Source organism: Peromyscus californicus, unplaced genomic scaffold, assembly GCF_007827085.1.
Source record: "Peromyscus californicus insignis strain IS unplaced genomic scaffold, ASM782708v3 Scaffold_15__1_contigs__length_86483966, whole genome shotgun sequence".
Taxonomy (NCBI): Eukaryota; Metazoa; Chordata; class Mammalia; order Rodentia; family Cricetidae; genus Peromyscus; species Peromyscus californicus.
Genome location: NW_026294447.1, coordinates 44,737,812 through 44,751,650, shown reverse-complemented (window position 1 = coordinate 44,751,650; position 13,839 = coordinate 44,737,812). Strand labels below are relative to the sequence as shown.

Sequence of the window (13,839 nt, the reverse complement as noted above, 5' to 3'; positions counted from 1 at the left end):
ATTTGAAAATACAACCTTATTAAGAAATTCTCCTCAAATGTGTTGCATTCCTAAACATAGTTACCATGTAATATTTTAGATATGTAAAAAAACTAGAAATCTGCAAGTTTCTATCTCCTGCAAAATGTATTTTTAAATTCTGGTAAAAAAATCGTATTTTCGCTTAATGGGGAATCTAGAGAATGCATTATAAAGGACAAGGGGGTGAGGTAATAAGAGAATAAGGGTATCCCAAGGCAAGCATTTACTTACTTCCTCTTTTCTGCTGTGAATGAACACACACACACACACCCCAAAAGCGGAATAAGTATCTGGCTTTGTGCTAGTTAACAGTACATCATGACTACACCCAGCATCATTAAAAATACCACACATATTTTTCCTATGATAGCAGGATGAAACATAAACTCAAGTATGAAGGCAAAGATTTATCTTTTATACCTGTCACCCCTTTTTCTTCCTGTAGAATACCTTAAACTCATTACCAAGGAGACTGAGCAAGCAACAATATAAAACATATTTCTACTTATCCCCTCCATTGGGACCTCTAGGTTTAACTGACACAGGCCACTGTGATTGCCCTAAGTGTCAACGCGAAACTGAGAACAAATTTTGTGTCAACAGGACCACTTTCCAGTGTGAGAGCTCTTTCTTGCCATTATAGGATGACTTTTAGCGAGTTTTGAAAAGACAGAAGCCACAATGGAGGCAGCCAAGGCAATCCAAGGATAGCACTCACGCCTTCTTGCTCCACAGTGTGTTCCATCTGCTTTTAGATGAAGAGGGAAGGAAGTTAATTGAAAGGTGCCAGATTTGATTTCCCTCCAAAATGAGCTAACATGACAGGACATGGCGGGCGGCAAGTTCCTCACTTCTCACCAATAGGGACTGGAACAACTTGTATCCACAGCAGAGAAGCTATGCTTTAAACTGTTTCTCTAGCTATCTTTAGACTTACAATTTGAAAATAAAAAAGGAGTACTGTAAATGTTATCTAAGTGCCAAAGACAGTATACATTTGTTCTGTAATTTAAAGGCTAAAAAAAAAAAATGAAAGAAGCCTTGGAACACTATATACATACATACATGCAAATATACATATATATCTTGGTGCCATGCTTAGCTTGATTTGCAAACGGTCTTAATGTTTTCTAACACCTTGTTACTCAAGTGTGGTGTTTATCTCTGCAGCATGAGCCTGACATGAGTTGTTGGTAAGAACATAGAATCTTAGGACACGGATATGCACGGGAGCAAAAGCCTTAAGAGAAAAATGTAACAAGAAGCCTTACTTGTCTTTCCACTAACCTAACTTTCCATTAACTGAAGTTAATGCATAGCTTTAATCTGAATTCATGTTTTCTTCCATGCTCCTGACCCAGAAAAAAAATGCATATATATATAATTTGCTGAAAGCAACAAATACAGAGGTTGAAAGCAATCTTTTAAAATGAATAACTATCACAAATGCTGAATATATTATTTATGTATATTGGTTGATAAATAATGATATTTATAGCACTGTTGTCTGAGTCAGTTGAGATCAGTGGCATCTAGTGACTCATCTCTTGTAAAACTCTGCTAAAGATATTTTGTAAAGTATCTCATTCCTTCCATACATGATGCTTTCTGTTCTGTTCAATAAAGACAGAGCAAAGTCCTTTATTTGGAACAGACACACATAGTCACATAGTCACACAACACATAGACACGCAAGGACAGACACAGGGACAGATTCACAAGACAGCCTTCAGGCAGGCACAGATTTCAATTCATACGATAGATAGATAGATAGATAGATAGATAGATAGATAGATAGATAGATAGACAGATAGATAGACAGATAGATAGGCAGGTAGGCAGACAGAAGACACAGGCAGGGAGCATGAAGTAAAACATTCAAATTTGCACTCACTCTTAATTAAACTACTCAGAGAGGAAGTACTTTCATTTCCTTCCTTAACGCAACACCTATGCATTATTAGTAACTCCGAGTTAATACTACTGTGCTTAATTCACACATGAGGGCCCATGTGATTTTTGGCCTAGTGGGGTTTAAAAGTTTAGTGAGGGGAAAAATATGTAAGCAGGGAATTAGCAAACTGTATCAAGAGCTGTGAGGTTACAACACCCAGAAATCTGGCACTATGTAATGGTCTTTAAAACCTAATCCATGGCATACCAGAAAACAAGGGGAACAAACAAAAACATGCTAGAGGCCGGGCAGTCGGTGGTGGCACACGCCTTTAATCCTAACACTTGGGAAGCAGAGCCAGGCAGATCTCTGTGAGTTCGAGGCCAGCATGGTCTACAGAGCAAAATCCAGGACAGGCACCAAAGCTACATAGAGAAACGTCTTGAAAAACAAAACAAAACAAAACAAAAATGCTATAGATAGGATGGATCTGAAACACAGAAGGCCCAAAGCAAGAGTCCATCTAGAGTTTGTGTTATGAATACAGACTGCCTGCAACTTGAATTAAGACAGAAAACCCAGCTCAACCCAGAGGACTGTAATTTCCACTGCAGAACACATTCTGCAACCCTTTATTGTCCTTTTAGAATATAATAAACATTTCAAAATCATTCTAGAGTCCATTTACAAGTGTTTAAAAGTCAATAATAAATGTTTTATAAGATAAATTCAAAATACAGACAGCAAACATTTTCTTTTTCATTTTTTTCTTTACTCATATGGATCCTATGTGGAATGTGACCCTCCGCAACCCAGGAAGCCAGATTACAAAAAAAATGGCTATATAGAACTTTCTGGGTAAAAACAGAAAGCTGCACTGACGGTGGATAGTACAAGACCAGAAGCCACAATGTACAAATGCTGTTTGGAGCCAATGAGAACATGGTCCATCCAATCTCTTCAAGGCGACAACGACAACAGTCATTATTCTAGGCTACTGTGAGTTCATTTAACTCTTTTCCTGGGAACTAAGACTCAAAGCACATAAATCATGCAAGAGCTTTCTGCAGGTTTCTACCACAGCTCAGCCTAAGAAGCGGGCCTTTTTAATTAATTCCAGAAGGCTGAATTCCTGGAGCGCTTAATAAACTCAGACTATAAAAATCACAGAACAGAAAAGAAGCTTCGCCAATAAGCACCGCCAGTTGCATCACATGATGACACCAGGATAAACCTAATGAAACCTTCATGGCTCCAGAGCTAGCTACCCTGGCTGGACTGTGAGAAGAGAACACTGAGTGTGATGGGATACCCATAAGAAAGTCTCGGGGTGCGGGGCAGTTGGGAGTGCTTACCCACATGCACAAAGGCCTGGCTTCCATACCCATCACCACATAAACTGACATGCTGATGCACACCTATGATTCTAGTAACCAGATCGCAAGTTCAAGGTCTTCCTTGGATACACAATGAGTTCAAGGCCAACCTACGACACAGGAAACACTTGTCGAGAGAGAGAGAGAGAGAGAGAGAGAGAGAGAGAGAGAGAGAGAGAGAGAGAGAGAGAGAGAGAGAGAGAGAGATTTGTATAGGGAAAAGTTTTTCAGGATTGGGTTCCACTCAGACCATTTTTGGAGGGTAGCAAATCTAAGATTGAAAACAGACACTTACAGGTGTGGTGTCCACACAGGCAGCTAACCTGTAAATGAGTTCCTTGCAATCTGGACTCACCAAAGCAGTTTACAGATTTTGAACACAGCTCTTATTCCTAAGCACAAGTCATAAGTATTGTGATGTAAGGATGGTCATGTCTTGTGAAATGACCCAGATGTGGAGTTAGAAAGGGAATTTGAAAGAACAGAGCAGCCTCTCCCCCATCTTGAAAATTGTTTTTTTCCCCTCTTACAGTACATTATCAGGTGAATAGTATTCTTTTCTGAAGCAGAAAGGGGCATGAAAGGATGCCAGGGAGAAGAGAAAGATGAAGTGAAAAAAGATAGTTTAAGCAGTGAGTCTTTTCCTGGCTCCAGTAAGTCTAGAGCTGGAAACATTAAAAGTAAAAATAAAATCTATTCTAGCCAAGCATTGACTCTAGGGGGCTTAAAAGGTTTTACTCACATGGTTTCCAATTAGTTCGAATGGCAGGAATAAACCACTGCAGAGTCAGATACCAAAAAAAAAAAAAAAAAAAAAAAAAAAAAAAAAAAAATCTGAATATACATTCACTACTACCACCTTTCTGGCTCATTTTACTGGGAGTTCCAAGTGATTGCCTTGTCATTCCCGCAATATCAGGGGCTGCCAGAAACAGACCACATTCCACCTTAAGCACCCTACAAGTTAGTTTGAGCCAGCAGTTATCATGACCAATTGTCTTGATGGATGCCCCTAAAACAATTCCTGATGACTACTGTGAGAACTGTTGATTAGTAGTCATGCAAAGCAAATGACAGAAGGAGGAAATGAAAGAAAGAAGGAATGGAATACAAAAATGCATGGTGCATCAAAAATGACCCTCCTGTAGCTTATACCTATAATAAACATTATAGACCATTTTTCTTAAGGTGGCAAGGCATGTATAGCGTATTGATGTATCTCGAGTAACTAAGTGATAGTCTACCCAGCTACTCTCATCAATAACTGCTTTCATGGCACCTAAACAATACATCCTTCTATCTTTGGCAACCATCATGTAGGAGTTGATTTGGCATTCTGAAAGATCAGTGGGTTTGGAGTCAATCCAAATTGGGTTTGATCTCAGGTCATCCACTCACTAAATAAGAGCAGGGTGATGGTGCCAGGTTTTACTTTGGATCGGCTGTGTTTACAGAACATTGGGAAGATTAGATATAGAGAGGATAACCTGGGAACAGTAGCAACTAAGCACAAAGCACACTGGTTTTAAGAGAGGTAGAGCACAAGAGTGTACTGAGCAAGAGGTGGGCTCTGAGGACATATAAACTCAAACAGCATTTCCACTTCTTCTCTGTGTTAACTCGAATAGTTTGCTTCACCTCAAATAACCCAAATAATCCAGGTAAAGTTGAAGGAAAGAGTACCATCATCTCTTATCATCAACAGGATGATAAGAAAATGATGTTCACTGTGTTGATCCTCCCTACCATAAGTTTAGACAGCAATACTTCTTGCACCTCAGAGCATCTGTTTCTCATTTGATAGAGGTACTTCTCTCAAACCCAGACAATTTCACTTTCCTTCTTCCATTCACTGATTACAGATTTTCCCTTTGATGTTATGTACGTACCTCTATCCAGCCAATACGGCTGTAAATGTATGGGCACACGTAATGGCTGATCAGAGAATAGGAGACATGACTGGAATCTACGAGTCCAGAAATGAGCTGCAGGACCTTGTTCCTCCATGCAGTCTCCTTGTAGGCAGAACCTGGACAGCTTTTGATCTTGGCTATTCCTCCAGAACACACACCTGCATGTGCAAGCATTTATAAACTCTTTATAAAATATATGAATATATCAAAGAGTGACCTTCAGATATTGCTCTGTTTGAAGAGGCAATCTGTAAAGGTCTTCAAGGTCTTCAATCTGAGGTTCCATAAGGAATCACAAAGATAATATTTCAAAACGGCCTTTAAAAGTTTTAGCTACACCAACCTATGTAGAACTACTGGGGGATAGAAAGATGAATGAATAGTCCCAAACTTTAAGAAACTAGGTGACCAGAGAAAGAGGCACAGAACATGCAACCGGAAAGAATTGCAAATTACTATAGCACTGTACTCACTTTACAAAACAACGCTAAATTCTTTGGTCTTATTAAACTAGAAATAGGGTCAGTGTGAAGCATTATCGGAAACTAGGTTTCAAGGGGGACATGTCAGTACCTAATGCTTCAGTTCAATGAGAGAATGAGCTAAAATCAGGAAACTGTTGTGGTGTACTATAAAACGTATGTCTTTCTGCTCACAGAATATCAATAGCTTCTAAGTATTTACAGAAATTCATTGGGACTGTTCAAGTGAATTTTAATTGCATAGCATTTTATCATTGTACATAGTCAGTATCAATAAAAAAAAATAGGCCAGTATTTTTGAGAGCTATAAAAAAAGCCAGTGGGAAAAAAATAAACTGAATCCAAAAATATAAACATGGCCTACTTCTCCACCAAAATATTTCACCACACATAATATACATATCAGAACAGAAAATCTTATGTCTCCTTCACAAGGAGAATGCAGATTTCAGTGGGCAATACTGATTATGCACATGAAATGAAATTATATACTGTGTTTTTCCAGGTGAGTTGTCTGGTTTTGAGTCTAAAAAATGAAAAATTCATCACATAAGTGCATTTTTGTATCCTAGTCATGGCTCTGAATGGAAATGGTGTAAGATTCCTTTCTGAATAAGTAGTTTTTACAATGGACATTCTCCTCCTCAGGAAACCTGTCATATTTAGGTGTTAAGGCTACATTCTGTGGGATATTTCTGGATTTGGGAAATGAGAAGTGGAAGAAAGATGATTTGTTCTTATCCTGTCCCTCTCTCATTCTCTCAAGGATATTCTATCCCCTAAACATGATGGGACACAGGATAAGAACAAATCATTCCCCATGCTTAAAATAAAACCACAGATAAGCACACAATCAGCATCACACCCAGGGTGGTTGTGGGATGCACAGAAGAAATTACTCAAAGGAAAACATATTTTAAAAACACATAATAGATTACAGAAGCCTAGATGTACAGGGGGGAGGGGCAGGAAGAGAGTGGAACAGACAGATAATGGTGATTGTTTGAGAAATCACGTAGATATATAAACACACAAGCAGATCCTAGTCTAGGTTATATACAGTCAGAACATTGCACTTGTACTTTATCCCAAATGCAAAAAGATTATGCACTCTGCACTCATATGTATATATTGACAATTGGTTTAAGTTATTTAATTCTAGAGAAGAGGAGAGGAGGGGGAGGAAAAGTGAAGGGAGGGGAGAGGATGGTGGAGGGGAGGGAAAAGGAGGGGAGAGAAGGGGAGTAAAAGAGAAGAGACCATATATGAGCCCCGAAAGAAAGAAAGTATACCCTTACTTCTCAGCTTAAAACTCAGGCTGCATTTTGATTTGGTACATGTCTCCAGGCCTATGTGAATAAAATTACCATACCACCACCATAGAGGTAACATCAGTGAAAGGTACCCAAATCTCTCTCTCTCTCTCTCTCTCTCTCTCTCTCTCTCTCTCTCTCTCTCTCTCTCTCTCTCTCTCTCTCTCTCACACACACACACACACACACACACAAGTCACATGAAAGATAGACAGTTAAGCTTCATTTTTTGATCTTTGTTTTAGCCAGTTCACTCTTGGGTAGAACACCAGCAGTCTTCACTGCTAAATGTAAATGAAGCAAAAATGTCAGAGAACAGTGAAAACTGAGCAATAATAAAACAGATTAGAAACAGAGATGGTTATGAAGCCATCACTACATATTTGCACGAGACTGGGCTACTCATGCCTTCTTTAGCTTGGCAGAAATGTAGCCCCTGGTTGTGAGTATTGGCAGAAGTCCACAAAATGAAGATCCTTTAATAAACTAACTCGGGAACATGACTTCACCATTCTGCACCTCTTATTGCTCATGTAACATACAGGAAATATTAATCTTTTCCAATCACCTAAATTTCAGAAAACAAATTTTCAGCATGCTGGTCCTGTTTATCTTTAGCTTTCAACAAAAAAAGCAACTGAAGCCCCAATAGTAGGTCCCTCATGTGGTAGAACTGCATCTGCTGATACATTCAATTTCACTCCCTGTATTCCACCTATGGGAGCTTTTTGATAAAGAGCTGTGGGAAAATGAGTTGAGATGTGGCCACCAGGGATGACATTTTAGAGAATGGAACTCCACTGTGAATTTAAAGAGATTGGCATCCAAGAGCAAATCTTTACCAAAAACGATGACAAAGCAGGAGTCAAGGAGAAGGACACACGTGTCAGAAGGATCGATGAGCAGATGACCAATGCCATTTACCAATGACACTCACTGTTCATGTCAGCTCCCCAGTATTCACATTTCATCATTACTACCCAATCAAGTTAGACTACAATGCTCTCTTCAATGCCCTTCCACTCCAGTGTTGCTAGAGTTTTCCTGCCTGGCCCACAGTCAGGACAAATCTCTGGCACCCGCCAGTCCCAAGCCGCTTAAACCCGATCAAATAAACACAGAGACTTATATTGGTTTCAAACTGTATGGTCGTGGCAGGCTTCTTGCTAACTGTTCTTACAGCTTAAATTAATCCATTTCTATTAATCTATACCTTGCCACGTGGCTTGTGGCTTACCGGTACTTTACATCTTCCTTGTCCTGATGGCGGCTGGCAGTGTCTCCCTCTCCAGCTTCCTGTTCTCTCAATTTTCCTCTGTTAGTCCCGCCTATACTTCCTGCCTGGCCACTGCCAATCAGTGATTTATTCATTGACCAATCAGCAACACATTTGACATACTAACCATCCCACAGCACTCCAGGTCCTCCACATTCAAAAATTGTTAATATAAAACAATTAATTTAGATTAGAATGTTACTTCCTCTACAAGTGCACATTTCTGGCAGACAGTTTAAATTAAGATTCAAGTGAGGTGTTTTAGATATTTGAGTGTGTGTGTGTGCGTATGTGCATGGGTGTGTTATGATCATGGTTATGGGTAGAGTGATGTATGAATGGTACATATATGAAAAAGTTAGAAGACAACCTTGAATGTCACTTCAGGTGCCTTCCACATTTTTGTTTGAGACAGGATGGCTCATTGAGCTGGAACTTTGCCAAGTAGGCTAGGATGACTGGCCAGTGAATGTGGAACATTATTCTGTCCCCACCTCCCATAGGCTGCTGGTGTTCTACCCAAGGGGTTATAGGCACATGGCACTATGCCCAGATTTTTATATAAATTCTCATGATCCAAACTCTACATTTGTGAAGCCAGTGCTTTACTGGCTGAGTCGAGTTCCTAAGCCTAGATCTTTGCTTAAGGCTAGTGTTTCTATTCCCTCATCCACTGTTTAATGGCTCCTGTACAGTACAAAGCAATAGTGATAACGTTCCCACAGTCAGCACAGTCATATGACTAGGAAGGAAAAATAATGTAAAATAAAAAAGCAACATATGAGATTGAAATGATAAAAGTATCAGCAACGTCATGAAAGAAATAACATATGATATGAAATAAATAGAAAGAGGTATAGGAGGAGTGAACTAAGAAGGGGCAGGTATGAAAACCATCATGAGTGTGAGATGTGAGGACAGCTGTTAAACATGAGCACTCAGGATGAGGAAGGGCAGTCATTAACGAAGAGGCGGGAGTACATAGTCCAGTCCCAAGCCATGTACAACGCCAAAAGGGAAAACACCTTGATTGCCTTAAGAAACTAAGGACAATTTAGCTAATGAAAAAGAAGAGAGGAGTTCTATTGGTCTTGGAGACAGGTTGGGGATACAGAGACTACCAAGGCTGCAGAAACAAGTGGCAGACTAGAGGGTTAGGGCACGGTGTATATACTTTAAATCAGCTGTCTATTAACAACAAATTAGGTTCTCTTCTGGTGTTTGTGGAGTGTTGAGGATTTTTCCGTGTTCTCTTGACCATTTTTCAAAACATGCAAAGTAGAGATCCATGGCCAGGCACCAGGCTGAGCTCGGGAATTCAATCAATGAGAGAGAGGAAGGATTCTGTAGGCAGGGAATGTCGAGATCATGATGGGAAAACATGCAGAGATGACCAACCACACTAATGGAAACCCATGAACTGTGGACTAATAGCTATGGAGCCCCCATAGGACTGGACTAGGCCCTCTGGATACGCAAGACAGTTGTTTAGCTTGAACTGTTTGGGGGGCCACCAGGCAGAGGAATTGGGATCCATCCCTGGTGAATGGGTGGGCTTTTGGAACCCAGTGCCTAGGGTGTGACACCTTTTGCAGCCTTGGTGCAGGGAGGAGGGGCTTGGACTTGCCTCAGCTGAGTGTGCCAGGTCCTGCTGACTCCCCATGGGAGACTTTGACTTGGGGGAGGTGGGAATGAGGGGTGGATTGGAGGGAGAGGCTGAGGGGCAGGAAGAGGGGAGATCTGTGATTGGTATGTAAAGTGAATAGAAAAATCTCTTAATAATAATAATAAAATTCAAAGCATATAAATGATCTCAAAACTGGTATCATTTCCAGAAGTAGTTCAAACTAACCAGATCAGATCACCACCCCTAGACAAATGGTGCCCCGATTTTCAGAGCCTGGGATGCATGCAGTCACAGTGACATACTTGATAAAGCCTCTTCCTTATCTAGATAATATCCTAGGTACACAGATTCCATAATATCCTATGCTAAATCTTTCTGGGCCTGGATAGCTCAGGTTATGATATTTCTAGGCTCATTGAATTAGAAGGAGGAGAGTGTTCAGCTGGCCCTGGAGTGTGTGCAAAGCCATCTGGAAGAATAAAGGTCCAACCCTACTTACATTGCCAGCTTTCCAAGCAGAACTTGCTGGATTTGGAGATTTCTAATGTGTAACATGCCTGGCCTTCCAGGACATTCTGAGATGTAGGTCAGTCACAGTACACAAACTACACACACCTCAGTATAAACTGGTTAATAAGGTTTGTAACTTTTTAATAATTACATCTATGGCATACTTCTCTAAAGGTCATTCAGAAGAGCTTTGCAAATGTCTCTGAAAGGCTTTCTAATAGAGGGCTTCTCACAAGACATGATGGCTCTTTACCTCCTTACATGAAGAGAAATTGTGCTCAATTATTGAATAAATAGAAACACCACTGAGGAATTTTGTTTCCTAACGTATTGGCAGAGTGGGCAAAAGCACAAAACTTTTGAAAATGGCATATTAGTTAACTGCTAGAATTTCTAACTCCTAATGCATACTAAAATTAAATAAAAATCCATTATCCATTCATGCATGCAAATTCATTTGTTAAAGTCTTTTTTTAAATCTTTTTTATTAAATTTTTAAATCTATTTTACATACCAAACACAGTTTCCCCTCCCTCCTCTCATCTTGTCCCTTCCCCCCACCTTTCTACTCTCCCATCCACTCCTCAGAAAGGGTAAGGCCTCCCATGGGAGTCAATAAAGCATGACATAACAAGTTGAGGATGGACCAAGCTCCTCCCACCTGCATCAAGACTGAGCGAGGCATCCAACCATAGGGAACAGGTTCCAAAAAGCGAGCTCCTGCACCAGGGACAGATATTAGGGGCCTCACAAGCAGATCAATATACACAAATATCACTCAGATGCTGAGAGAGGGCTTAGGTTGGTCCCATGCAGGCTCCCTAGCTGTTGCTCTGGAGTCTGTGAGTTCCCAAGAGCTTGGGTCAGCTGTCTCTGTGGGTTTCTCCTTCATAATCTTGACCTTCATGGTCATATAATCCCTCCTCCCTCTCTTCAACTTGAATCCTGGAGCTCAGCCCAGTGTTTGACTGTGGATCTCTGCATCGGCTTCCAACGGTTACTATATGAAGGTTCTATGATGACAGGGTAGTAACCAATCTGATTATAGGAAAAGGCCAGATCAGGTACCCTCTCCACTATTGCTAGGAGTCTTCGCTGGGGTCATCCTTGTGGATTCCTGGGAATTCCCTGATACCAGGTTTCTCCCTATTCCCATAATGACCCCCTCTATCTAGATATCTCTTTCCTTGCTCTCTCTCTTCATTCCTCCCCCAATTCCAGTCATCCTGGTCCCTCATGTTCCCGTCTTCCATACCCTCCCCTATATCCCTCATGCCCCCAGTTTACCCAAAAGATCTCATCTATTTCGCCTTCCCAGGTCGATCCTCATAGGGTCCTCCTTGTTACCTAGCTTCTCTGGGTCTGTGAATTGTAGCCTGGTTATCATTTTCTTTACATCTAATATCAACTTACGAGTGAGCACATACTGTGTTTGTCTTTCTGGATCTGGGATACCTCGCTCAGGATGACTTTTTCCTAGTTCTATCCATTTGCCTGCAAATTTCATGATGTCATTTTTTTCTTAAGAACTTTTTTTATTCATTTTACATACCAACTACAGATTCCCCTCTTCCCTCCTCCTGCCCCCAAGCCTTCTGCCCCGCAACCTAATCCCCATTCCCTTCTCCAACAAGGTAAGGCCTCCCATGGGGAGTCAACAGAGCCTGGTACATTCAATTGAGGCAGGCCCAAGCCTCTCCCCCTGCATCAAGGCTGTACAAGGTGTCCTACCACAGGTAGTGAGCTCCAAAAAAGCCAGCTCATGAGCTGGGGATGGATCCCAATCCTACTGCCAGGGGGTCCCTTAAGCAGATCAAACTACACAAACATCTTGCTTATGCAGAGGGCCTAGTCCACTCCCATGGAGGCTTCACAGCTGTTGGTCTAAAGTACAAGATGTCATTGTTTTTATACTGCTGAGTAATATTCCATTGTGTAAATATGAATGACACTATATTTAGAAATAAAGGCCAATATCTCTGATGCCTTCATTTAAGAAATAGGAGAACAGGACATAAGAGTAATACTGAGGACAGTTCATGTCAAGTAACACAGGAAGAAATATGTTCTTATGCAACGCAAGGAGAGGGACCTCATAAGAATTCAACCCTGTCTATATCTTTACTCTGAAATTAGAATTAGAGAAAATAAACTTTCTGTCACCAGAATTAGAGAAAATAAACTTTCACTGCCCTAGTCACCTAATGCGTGGTGCTTTATCATGGCAGGGTAGCTAACCCAGAGAGACACACTTAACTTGTGCATAAACACATGACATCTCAGAAAGTACAACTCACCGTCACAGGGGATGGTTAAGAAACAGCCAACTTTAACCAGGGATATAGCTCAATGGCAGAGTTCTAGCATGCAAAAGCCATCAATTCATTCTTCAACCCCCTGCCCAACCATAAGGAGAAAGAGACAATCCACTTGCACTAACTCCCATAGTAGTTATGATACGTATGTTCAACTAGAAGACACTTTTTTTTCTACATGATGCCCATTTTGAACCTAATTTCAGTTGGCAGGCATCTCCCAGAGCACTTCCTATTCTAAGAGCTGAAAACTGTCATTTCCCAGGTGCCGTGGCCTTACCAGTTCTAAGAATCCACCCACCCCCTCCTGTCCAGGACAATGAGTTATGACTTAATATCTTCAACGATGGTCCATTAACAAAAATGAAAACTGCTGCTAAGTGTTCATTAAGATAAGTGATATCACCTAAGTCTAATTGCTTTCTCAGACTGTGAAAATCACTGATGTACTTTGATATTTTACTGACCCTCTGCACCAATAGCTTCCAAAACTAAGTATCTATCTCAGGAGGGAAATATGCCAGAGAGAAGAGAACGAAACTTTCAAGCTGACATTTGATCAGTCCACAATTAACATCATTCCCATGTTAACATGGTTCCCTGATGCTTGATCTGTAGAGAGCACAATACTGGAAATAGACCCTACATCCTCAGTAAGGGCAGTAAGCACCAGAAGAAAAAATTGGTTCTTGACAAAAGGAGAAAATTCACCTAGCCACATTATATTGTTTGTATTCCTCCAATGACATGAAATAAACAGAAGAAAAGAATGTAAGCTACCTTTTTAGATAACAGTAATGAAAAAGTATGAGTGACAGTGTCATAGATCACTAATCATGGAAGAAATTAACATTACAGAATACCTGACATCATGTGAAAGGAAGTACACTACATGGCTGTGTGAGATCTGTCAACTGATTTCATCTTCCTGACTAGACTATGAAATAGCATTACTATGTTATCATTTCTGTGATGCAGAAACTGAATAGTCAAATATTTAAGTCACTTTTCTAAGGTTACATAATTGAGAGCTTCCTGCTAAGATCTACGTACTGGAAGGTTCCCTGCTGATACTACATTTAGATACCATCTTCTCATGCCCTTAGTAAAAT

The 13,839-nt window shown here is 40.5% G+C and overlaps 1 protein-coding gene across 3 annotated transcripts in view; it reads right to left on the bottom strand.

Moving 5' to 3' along the window:
- Flrt2 (fibronectin leucine rich transmembrane protein 2) overlaps positions 1-13,839 on the bottom strand; it is a 105,599-nt gene that overhangs the window by 14,768 nt on the left and 76,992 nt on the right. The window lies entirely within an intron of this gene.